The sequence below is a fragment of the Tursiops truncatus genome, chromosome 14 (assembly GCF_011762595.2).
Source record: "Tursiops truncatus isolate mTurTru1 chromosome 14, mTurTru1.mat.Y, whole genome shotgun sequence".
In the NCBI taxonomy this organism is placed as follows: Eukaryota; Metazoa; Chordata; class Mammalia; order Artiodactyla; family Delphinidae; genus Tursiops; species Tursiops truncatus.
The window spans coordinates 78,327,668-78,339,804 of NC_047047.1; the positions used below are offsets into that span (position 1 = coordinate 78,327,668).

Below are 12,137 nucleotides of genomic sequence, written 5' to 3' on the forward strand. Positions count from 1 at the left end.
ATTTCCTCTTTTATAGCTGCTAGCAGTTGCCTTATGTATTGAGGTGCTCCTATGTTGGGAGCATATATGTTTATAATTGTTATATCTTCTTCTTGGATTGATCCCATGATCGTTATGTAGTGTCCTTCCTCGTCCCTTGTAACATTCTTTATTTTTTGCGGTATGTGGGCCTCTCACTGTTGTGGCCTCTCCTGTTGTGGAGCACAGCCTCCGGACGTGCAGGCTCAGCAGCCATGGCTCACGGGCCTAGGCGCTCCGCGGCATGCGGGATCTTCCCAGACCAGGGCACGAACCCATGTCCCCTGCATCGGCAGGCGGACTCTCAACTACTGCGCCATCAGGGAAGCCCCATTCTTTATTTTAAAGTCTGTTTTATCTGATATGAGTATTGTGACTCCAGCTTTCTTTTGATTTCCATTTGCATGGACTATCTTTCCATCCCCTCACTTTCAATCTGTGTGTGTCCCTAGGTCTGAAGTGGGTCTCTTGTAGACAGCATATATATGGGTCTTGTGTTTGTATCCATTCAGCTAGTCTGTATCTTGTGCTTGGAGCATTTAATCCATTCATGTTTAAGGTAATTATCGATATGTATATTCCTATTACCATTTTCTTAATTGTTTTGGGTTTGTTTTTGTAGGTCCTTTTCTTCTCTTGTGTTTCCCACTTAGAGAAGTTCCTTTAGCATTTGTTGTAGAGCTGGTTTGGTGGTGCTGAATTCTCTTAGCTTTTGCTTGTCTGTAAAGCTTTTGATTTCTCCATCAAATCTGAATGAGATTCTTGCTGGGTAGAGCAATCTTGGTGTAGTTTCTTCCCTATCATCACTTTAAATATGTCATGCCACTCCCTTCTGGCTTGTAGAGTTTCTGCTGAGAAATCAGCTGTTAACCTTATGGGAGTTCCCTTGTATGTTATTTGTCATTTTTCCCTGGCTGCTTTCAATAACTTTTCTTTGTCTTTAATTTTTGCCAGTTTGATCACTATGTGTCTTGGCATGTTTCTCCTTGGGTTTATCTTGTATGGGTCTTTCTGCACTTCCTGGCCTTGGGTGGCTATTTCCTTTCCCATGTTAGGGAAGTTTTCGACTATAATCTCTTCAAATATTTTCTCGGGTCCTTTCTCTCTCTTCTCCTTCTGGGACCCCCATAATGTGAATGTTGTTAGGTTTAATGTTGTCCCAGAGGTCTCTTAGGCTTGTCTCATTTCTTTTCTTTCTTTTTTTCTTTATTCTGTTCCGCAGCAGTGAATCCCACCATTCTGTCTTTCAGGTCACTTACCAGTTCTTCTGCCTCGGTTATTCTGCTATTGTTTCCTTCTAGTGTATTTTTCATTTCAGTTATTGTATTGTTCATCTCTGTTTGTTTGTTCTTTAATTCTTCTAGGTCTTTGTTAAACATTTCCTGCATCTTCTCGATCTTTGCCTCCATTCTTTTTCCGAGGTCCTGGATCATCTTCACTATCATCTTTCTGAATTCTTTTCCTGGAAGGTTGCTTATCTCTACTTCATTTAGTTGTTTTTCTGGGGTTTTATCTTGTTCCTTCACCTGGTACATAGCCCTCTGCCTTTTCATCTTGTCTTTCTGTGAATGTGGTTTTTGTTCCATAGGTTGTAGGACTGTAGTTCTTCTTGCTTCTGCTGTCTCTCCACTTTCTCCAAATGGGAAGTGGACCTGACTTCTGTCTCCACCTCTTCCTTCAGAATCCATAGCACACCACCTTCAAGGAATGATGCAGGGCCAGTGGGGCCATGCTGACTTGCTACACTGAGGTGGAAGAGTTTTTCCTGCATGTTTGCATTTCTCCTACTGCAGGTATTCAGTCTATGGCAAGTGAACTCAGACTTTCCATGTCTATCTGAACATTCCTTACTAGCAGGTGTGTGGATCTGTCTTATTATTAAGATAAATACTATTGCTGAAAATAACTGCAGGCTATTTTGTACTCCCAGAGCACGGTGTACCTGGGACTCAGTGATACTACTGTTAGTTTAATTGTCTGTCTCTCCTAGGAGACTGATCTTTCTGAGAACGGTAGCTTTGTCACATTCATTTTTACGTCCTGCAGCTCCTCGTGTAGCTCCTAAGGTTGACTGACTCACTGACTGGTCTGGTGATGAGACTCAGTAAGAGATAATCTTTAGCCCCATTTTATATGAGGGAGGCCAAGTGTTCTGACCAAGGACTCTAAACGAGTAAATTGCCCAAATGGAATGAAATCCCAGATACTCTGGTAACCTAGTTATTCATACCACAACATTTATTTATACTATACCATACAATCCATGAAAGAACAGCATATGTGGGAGAAAATGAACTTGAAGCTGGGACTTAACATTGATAAAATTTCTATCAGTACAGGGAAGATGGAAGAAAATATCAGAGAGTAGAAAGTGAAGTGGGGAGGTACAGGGGCAGAACTTGGATATGGACTTGGTCCATGTAGGCGTTAATGACTCATTTTGCTTAACTGGAGTTAAAGTCTAAGCTGGGGAAGAGTGGAAACAAAAATAGTTGGGTAGATTTGGGTCTGATTTTGAAGGGTCTTGAGTGTGAGCTGGTGGTACCTAAACCTGCTATAGGACAACTATAAATTAGAATATTTTGTGACAGTCTTTTACATTTGGCTTGTCCTCATTTACATTTAAAATGCTCTTATAGATATTATATGTTTTCATCTTTTTAAATTACCTTATGAGGTAGAAAAATGCTCGATGACTTTAAGAGCCCGAAGCTGGAGCCTCAAGGTGGTATCAGGTTGCACCGTCCTGCAGGGTGCTTCTCCGTTACCTGCTTGTAGAAAGAACTAGAATCTCCTGGAACAGGTTGTGTGGTTCTGAATGTTTTTCCCCTAAATTTTATATAACTTTTCCAAGGTGTCCATGGCAGAAAAAGAATCTACAATACATATTCATACACTATAATACTGTGTTCGTGTTTACCTTTTCATCCCAAAGCTAACTGTTAAACAAAGCTTTGTGCCATTATAACTCATCAGGAACCCGTGGCTGGATTTTGCGATCTTTGTTCTTTTATTGGGTGCCAAGTGCGGCTTTGCTGGGCTCTCCTTCACTCATGTAGTGTCCGCTAGTCACTCAGCAGGCATGGAGACTCTGCTCAGGTCATAGTGAAGCGTCAGACACAATTCCTGCATTCAAGAAACTGACAATTGATGAAAGGAGACAATAGTTTTGTGTAATTTCTAGTAAAAGGTAATAAGTTATTCAAATAAATAGTCTTGGGCAGAGAAATTTTAAACAAACAATACGAGAGTTTGTTACTTTAGGTTTTCTGCTCAAATATGTATGCTGTGTATATATTTCTTAGATATATATTATTTCTTAAATATATATTATATTTGTACACACAACTTACAAATACCACACCACACAAATATGTGTTTCAAAACGTAGAATAGCTGTGCAGAACATTCTTGAACTCAATGAACTCCACTCTTGCCAAAGAGCAAATGTTTGCCTTGACAACTAATATACATACACACACACACATACTCACACATAATGCACACCCATACATACATATATTAATACTTGGGCTATAGAAATTCCCATCTTACATAATAATAAAACACTGAAATAGAACCTTCTATCAACTGGGTAGATATGAGAACTGTAAATAAAAATTTATACTTTTAGGAAAGAGGGAAAATAACCAGATATGTTTTCTGAATAGCTACTCAAAAAACTATTAAAATAATTGAAATTGACATTTCTTTGACCTGAATTTGCTTTTTGAGAGGAGTAATATATATTCCATTCTTCCTGATCATTAGGGTTAATAAAACATGCATCTTTTACTTTTCCCCCTCTTCTGGACAAGCAACTGACCGATAGCTGAGATTAGATAAAAGAAGTATGTAGTACTTCTGGTACAAATATTAGTACCGTCAAGATTAATGGAACTCAGCAATCATTAATTCATCCATGTGTATTTACTGAGCTCAAGTCCAGGCAACTAGAACCAATGGAATAAGGATAAAAAATATGCAGAATACAAATTGCACATTCTAAACACAGCCACAGCAATATTTCCCATCCCACATGCTCTTCCAGAACTTTCCCTCTCCCCCTCAAGAGGTAGAATGTGTACCTTCCTCCCTTGAATTAGGCTTTTGTGACTGAATTAACTAATAGAATGCAGCAGCCCTGACTTCTGAGACTAAGGTCATAAAAGCAATACAGCTTCTGGTTGTCTCAGGACACTTGCCTTGCCTTGCTACTTGTTGACCTGCCATTTAAGAAGTCTGAGGCTGCCATCTTGTGAGGAAGCCCAAACTAATTCATGTGGAGAAAACACACAGAGAACTGAGAGTACATGAAGAGAAGAGATGCCCAATTAGCCCTCAGCTGTTTTAGCCCTCCACTGTTCTAGCTCCAGCCACTGTATGCCTATGACTGCATGAGAAATGCCAATCCAACACTGCCCAACTAAGCAATTCCCAAATTCCTGACCCCCAGCAATCACAGAGATAAATGCTTTTTGTTGTTTTAAGCAATTTGGGGGGGTTGTTACACAGTAATAGATATCCAGAACAAAGCACACAGAATACTGCCCTCGGTAAGTTCTAATTTAGTGAGAAATATCACTTCTAATAATTTACATAAATTACATAATAAATTACAATAACAATTACATTATGAAAGGAGATAGTTATAAGTGCTACAAGAGAAAAGCTACTAACTAAAGTACAGGAACTCAGAGAAAGGTGAGGAAAGGTCTTCCAGAAACTACCATCAAAAACCTCAAAGAGGAGCTGCTGAGTGAGCTTAAATTAAGAATGAAATTTGGATATGTAGATGTGAGAAAATTCCAGGTAAAAGGAACAAGTTACCCACAAATGTACAACTAGTTCAATACATACATTTGCACATTTCTCAATTATAGTGGCCAGTTCAAACCCTATGGCCAGTTCAACTGCTACAGGATTAGCATTTCTGTGACATCTTTCGTCAGTCCGTCCTACGGCAAAATTAACACTATATTTTCGCATCCAATCTGGAATTCATATCTGTTATATTTGATATATATTATTTTGAGAGTTGCTGGGATTTGTGACGTCCCCTGTAGTCAAAAAGCACATTGCCATGAGCCTGAACCTCTGGAAGACTTTGGTAAAAAAGGGAAGAATGAGACGTAGTCCTGATCTTAACCTCACAGTGGCACTGCAGGGTACCAGGCATTATAAGAAAGGTGAATTACGAGATGCTGAAGGCAGGAAGGAGGGAGTTAGCAACCATGCCTGAGGGGATCTGAGAAAGCAGCCTTTTAACTGAATCATTAAGGACTCAGTTGTGCCAGGCAGAAAAAGACTTCCGGGCACAGGAGACAGAAAGAAAAATGGCCCCCAAACATAAAACATGGTGTGTTTTGGGAACAGCAAATAGTTCAGTAGATCCAGAGAGCAATATTTAAGGGGGGAAGATAAGACTGGAGAAGGAAGCAGGAACCAGCTTGCTGAGGAGTTTGGACTACATCCCAAAGGTGACAGGGAGAATCTTTGAAAGGTCACCAATTATTCAGTCTACACGTTCAAATTGTAATTATTTCCGCCACAGCCATTTTCTCTAGGTATGGTTTCTGGGACTAGAATGCAATCTTTGATGAAAAGCCATCTCACTTTTGCCTACTTTAAAATTCGGTCATCCATCTTCCCAGTGGATAGTATTCACCCTAATGATTGGACCTAATGTAGCTGAAAGAAATGCCACCTTACAGGAATCAGAAGCAATCTATTCCGAAGTGTTTTCCACTGACTGTTCTTTCTGGAAATGTGGTTTCTCATGCCATGAAACTTGCATGACGCCATAAAGACACTAATTGTAGTAATTTATGGACTGTGGCTCTGTCAGACCCATTTGATCTCCTAGAGGTGGATCAATTACAGTTTGAGGACCCCCAAGCCCTATACAAAAACCACCTTATTAGCCTGTTCCCACCGTTAGGAAATCTGGTGGTAAATAATTCAAGATAAATACGATCCCAGTGGGGAATTGCAAGTGCCTATATTTCATGACCCGTGACATCCCTTGTGACATATGATGCTGTGCTGAGGGGACCATGGGATCCTTAATGAGCCCTCACATATTGGCACTGCTTCCTTTGGTTCAGCTTATCTGATCTGCCTGAAGCCTTTTCATTCATCATCCTCAGCAATGAAGGACAATTCTTCCAGCAAACCCTTTCCCATATTTCTTCTTTTCTGTAAGGCTGATGGTGCTCTAAATGCTTTATGATTTTTTTTTCCATTCAGGTCTTTTAGAGTGCCAGGAGGATAGTTTAAATTCAGCCACCATTGTTAAGATCTTTGGTTTTTTAGTTTTATTCAGTTAGGAAAAAAAAATCCTTCCTGGATAGTTAAAACTTCTGGCTATCTATTGAATGGTGAACAGTGCAGATATGGGTCTCGTCTCAAGGAGTTTACTGTATAGCTCTGTATTGTTGGGAAAAGAGCAACGTTAAAAATTACAGTATTGTATAACACGACATTGTAAAGAAACTATACTCCAATAAAAAAAAATTGAAGTATTGTAGAGCTGACAAAACACTTTCACACACATGTCCTTTGAACACTTTTGGATGTTAGTGTTACTTGGGCACACCAGCTGGCCTGGGGTATAATTTGTTCTGAGGGTTGATGATTTGGTTTTCTCAAATTTCTGTACCAGACTCTGCCCCATGCCCTTCTCTAGGGTGAGTACCTTCAATATATATGGTTCTGAAGTAAGTAATTTACATTCTTATGTCATCTAAGTCCTAAAATAACCCTGGAGGGAAGTACTGGTAACCTAATTTTACCAATGAGGAAATGAAAGTTTCAAGATGTTCGTGACTTGCCTCGGTTACAGGACTAGTCCATGGAATTGCTTAGTTCGCAGTCCTGGGCTGTCTGACTTGAAAGGTCTTTGTGTTATTCACTGCTCTAAGTTACATTAGATACCTGTGTAAAATAATTTCTGGAAGTTTCCTTCTAATTAGGATTTTAAGAATATGACAAAGGGATTGCTGAGTGCTTATGACAATTACAACATGTAATTCAGTTCTTTTAGTGAATGTAATATAGAGAACCGATCTTAGCTATGGTCATCTGTCCTTTGAGATTTGGATAAAATTGATCCAATTTTCTGCTTGCACTAAACTCTTATGTCCTGTGTTTGCTTTCTCCTTACCCATCCATGAGTGGCATGCAATTTGTGCTCTATGAGTTCTCTTAGAAATGGTTGTGTGTAAAACATAGACTTCGTTAAAAACTTGGGGGGCAGTGATTGGGTTTTAATTTGTAGCAGTGAAAACAAAATTAAATATTAAGCATACCATAAAATTAAATACATTAATTTTATTACAGGAATAAGCTAGAGTTCACAGTGTAGAAACAGAATAAAAATCAAAGTTGTCTTTCACTTTATATCATATATTTTATCTTTAATATATCATACGTGAGATGCCTGTCTTTCTGACATCTCACCACTTGGAAATCCTTCCTCTTGCTGCCTTTCTCAAGGCACCAGGACCCAGCCATGCTCAGCCTTGCCACTCCTCTTCAAAAGCCTCCTTGTAGCTCAGTCCCCCTCACTTTTTTTTTACGTGTAGAATTTAGTTTTCTATCTTCTCTAAGTGGCTTATGAACATGCTGTCCAAAGAAAAAGGCCATTTACCTCTTTACTCATCTTTTAGTAGCCTGGCAAACCTGTAAGTTTCATCATTTCTTCTTCCACTCAAAGTCCTCATCATTGTAAAGATAAGAAATTGACCATTTTCTCTCCTTACTATCCATATGCTAACCCCCAAAATAGTCAAAGGGAGAAGCTTCTACCATCAGATCTGGTTTCATGTATCTACTTAAAATTTTTTTTTCCTGCTGCATATTCACATACTACACAGATACACAAAGTCTATTATGAAGTAATATTCTGTTATTTTTCAAGTATTTCGTAAGAAGTGGAAGGAAACTCTAAGAAGATGCTTTTTCACTTCATTTTGGGCATTGTCTAATGCTACCAACTCTCTTGCGTATGTTCCATATTTGCCCCTGCTTCACATTGGCCTGTGTATACTTACTTTCACTTGTATGGATCATTTGAAGAAAATGTGTTGTCTTTTTAGCTTAGTCAAGGAGATGGCTGAGGTTCTGCATTATAGCATCGGGGGAGCATTGGACGACTCTAGGTAGGCTGAATAGATGAGTGCCAACTTAACTCATGTTAATATACTAGCTGTGCAACATTGGACAAGCATGCTACCTCTCTAAGCTTTGTTTTTCTTATGGTAAAATAAGGAACAAGTAATAATTAAGTATTGTGAAGATTAAAATTGAAATCATTCTAGGAGGAGCGTTTAACATGGGGCTTGGCATATAGAAAGCACTCAACAAATGCAAGTTGCTCATTTATGATCTCATTATTATTATTGCTCATATAATAATCTCATTATTTCTATTCTTTCCAAAAAGAATTGTGAATGCTTGTCTCTAATTATTTGTTACTTTAGGAATAAGGTCACACCTTTGCAAAACCCACAGCTCCCTGTTTCTTCTTTCAATGTTCTGTGCTCCAACCTGTTGCTTATGTGTTCTGTGCCTGAAGGGGGATTTATCTTCTTTTACACAGAAATGAACTCCTGTTTGGGCAGAAAATGGATGTCTTGACCCTCTTTGTACAATACTATTTAAATCAAACATTCTCTTCCAAACTTTACCTGCCCAGTGTTGTAACTTTAGGTGTATCTCTGGTGAATCATTTCTCCCTGACATTGTGTTTGCTACATTAGTTCATATTATCCTGTTTTATAGAGGATGAACTAGAGATCAGAGGTTGAGTCACATGTATGGTGTAGCCATGTAACTAGTCATTACCTCCCCAGAGTTTGATTCATAGAAGGGTCCAAAACATGTTTGCTCCTTGAAGAAGTCATTCAGCAGATACTTCTTGTGCAACGAGATAGTGATGAAATGAATGCACGTTCAGAGAAATTCTAAAATGGTAGGTCTGCACCATTATTAGGCTGAAGGATAAACTTTGTCCTTTTCAGTAAACTCTTTATCCATCTTTGAAGCACTGTCAAGCCATTAGCAAGGAAATGTGAAAATGTACTTAGGTTGATCTGTGTGTGCCTTCCCTACCGTGTCTATAACACAGAAGTCCAATGATGTTTTTTCTCCCTGAACAGACAGACAAAAACACCATGAATTGTGTGCAGTCCAGTGAGACCATTACCTAGAGTTGCCATCGTGGTCTGGATGTAAAAACCGTAACAATTCTTACTGACTTCAGTTGGAAAATAAAATCTTCCAGAAAGGCTGAGGACAGCTGTAAAGGCTAAGACAGGCTCTAAATTATTCTTCTTCAGAGGAGGTTTGGCACATTAGAGCAATTCAATTACAGTCTTAGAGAAAAGGGGACCTCTGAGGTCACCTCAGTGTACCTCACCACAGGTATCAAGCTGCTCAGAGAAGTTGCCACTTATCCAGGGAACACAGCATCCCAAGTGTCTCAGGACGGGCTGAGATTCTAAAATTCCCTGGATGGTTCTCACTTTGGTCCCTTCTCTCGATCACTACTAATTAACCTTAGCTCAAGCCTTAAGGTTTCTTCTCTAGGCTCTGGCGTCAGGCTAACAAGTCTCTGTCTGGTGTCTAGCCCCCATTCCACTCAATCGCAATTGCCCAACATTCTTTTTAACTATAAATCTGCCCATGTTAATTCTCTGCTCAGAATGGTTCAACTCTTTGCATGGCCTTCAAAGACTGAAGTGTTTTGGTCTCTGTCTACGTATTCCATTTCATTTTCTTTCTCACATCTTATGTTCCACTAGTATTGACATCTCTGTGTCTTTACACGTGCCGTTTTCTTTTTGGTACGCTTGTCCTTCCTCTGCCTCACTGTTCAGTCATCGTCTCTTCCCAAATGTATGCCTCTTCCCCTCTGCTGGGCGAAGGGTCCTGTTTTCCCCTTTGAACGTCCTCTGCTTACCATTCCAAAGGAGTGTTTTGTCCTTCAGTGAAATCATCATCAGAGGCTAAACACTGATCCTGATATGGCTTAAATATGTTGTTTTAAATTTGAATTCAAATCCTTTCAAGCTTTAGTCTTCAATAGATGCTCTGTGACCGAACATATTGGAGACTATTTATATAATGGTTTAACACATACTTTTTCTTTTTTTAAATTGAGGTATATTGGACTGAACAACATTATATTACTTAGAATATTAGTTTCAGGTATACAATGTAGTGATTCAATATTTTTGTAGATTACAAACCATACAAAGTTATTATAAAATATTGACTACATTCTCTGTGCTGTACAGCACATCACTGTGACTTATTTTATAGCTGGCAGCTTGTACCTCTTAATCCCCTTCATCTATCGATATTTTGCCTCTCTTCCTACCCCTCTCCCTTCTGGTAAGCCCTAGTTCTCTGTAAGTTTGTTTCTATTTTGTTATATTTGTTCATTCATTTTGTTTTTTAGATTCCATATATAAGTGAAAACATACAGTGTTTGTCTTTCTGTCTGATTTTTCTCACTAAGCATAAAAACCTCCAGGTCTATACTTGTTGCAAATGGCAAGATTTCATTCTATTCCAGTGTGTGTGTGTATCTCACATCTTCTTTATCCATCCATTTGCTGATGGGCACTTAGGTTGCTTCTGTGTCTTGGCTACTGTATAATAAATAATGCTGCAATTAGCACTGGGGTGAATATATCTTTACAAATTAGTGTTTTCATTTTCTTCTGCTAGATCACATGGTAGTTCTATTTTTAATTTTTTGAGGAACCTCCATACTGTTTTCCATAGCAGCTGCACCCATTTACATTCCCAGTCCCATCGACAGTGTACTATGGTACTCTTCTTCACATTCCCTCCAACAGTTATTTCTGTCTTTTTGACTACTGTCATTCTGACAAGTGTGTTGGTGATATCACTGTGGTTTTGATTTGCATTTCCTTGATGATTAATAATGTTGAGCATTTTTTCAAGTGCCTGTTAGCCATCTACATGTCTTTTTGGAAAAATGACTATTCAGGTCCTCTGCCCATTTTTTAATCAGCTTTTTTAATATTAAGTTGTATGACTTCCTTATGTATCTTGAATATTAAACTCTTATCATTTGCTTACTACTCAGTGGGTTGCCTTTTTGTTTTGTTGATTTCCTTCACTGTGAAACAGCTTTTTAGTTTTATTAGGTCCCATTTGTTTATTTTTGCTTTTGCTGCCCTTACCTGAGGAGAGAGATCCAAAAAATATTGCTAAAACTGATTTTGAAGAGTGTATTGCTTGTGTTTTCCTCTAGAATTTTTATGGTTTCAGATCTTATGTTTAAGTCTAATCCATTTGAGTTTCTTCTTGGATGTTGTGTGAGAAAATGCTCTAGTTTCTTTTATATATGGCTGCCCAGTTTTCCCAACACTGCTTATTGAAGAGACTGTCCTTTCCCCATTGTATGTTCTTGCCTCCTTTGTTGTAGATTAATTGTATGGTTTTATTCCTGGGCTCTCTATTCTGTTCCATTGATTTATGTGTCTTTTTTGGTGCCAGTACCATACTGTTTTGATTACCGTAGCTTTGTAGTATAGTTTGAAATCAGGACATGTGATACCTCCAACTTTGTCTTCTCAAGATTTCTTTGGCTATTTGGGGTCTATTGTGGTCACATACAAGTTTTAGGATTATTTATTCTAGTTTTGTCAAAAATGCCAAGGGTATTTTCATAGTGAGTACATGGAATTTGTAGACTGCTTTGGGTAGTATGGACATTGTAGCACTATTAATTCATGTGATCCATGAGCATGGTATATCTTTCATTCATGAGCATGGTATATCTTTCCATTTATTTGTGCTGTCTTCAATTTCTTTCATCAGTGTCTTATTTTTCAGCCTATAGGTTTTTCCCCTCCTTGGTTAAGTTTATTTCTAAGTGTTTTATTCTTTCTGATTTGATTTTAAATGGGACTGTTTTCTTGATTTTGCTTTCTGATAGTTCATTTTTAGTGTATAAAAATGCAACAAATTTCTGTACATTAACTTTTTATCCTACAAATTTACTGAATTCATTTATTCTAACAGTTTTTTTAATGAAGTCTTTAGGTAGACTCTTTCTATATATAGTATCATATCATCTT

General features: G+C 38.3%; 2 long non-coding RNA genes across 5 annotated transcripts in view; one reads left to right on the top strand and one right to left on the bottom strand.

Moving 5' to 3' along the window:
* The window catches only part of LOC109551203 (uncharacterized), a 141,077-nt gene that overhangs the window by 106,770 nt on the left and 22,170 nt on the right, over positions 1–12,137 (top strand). The window lies entirely within an intron of this gene.
* LOC109551202 (uncharacterized) overlaps positions 1–12,137 on the bottom strand; it is an 84,322-nt gene that overhangs the window by 14,164 nt on the left and 58,021 nt on the right. The window contains exon 3 of one of the 4 annotated variants that reach the window (XR_012325810.1): positions 2,939–3,158. This is a non-coding gene — a long non-coding RNA (uncharacterized lncRNA). Of the gene's footprint in view, positions 1–1,202; positions 3,159–12,137 lie in introns of those variants that run through there. The other 3 variants (XR_012325808.1, XR_012325809.1, XR_004521675.2) reach the window with 3 other exon arrangements.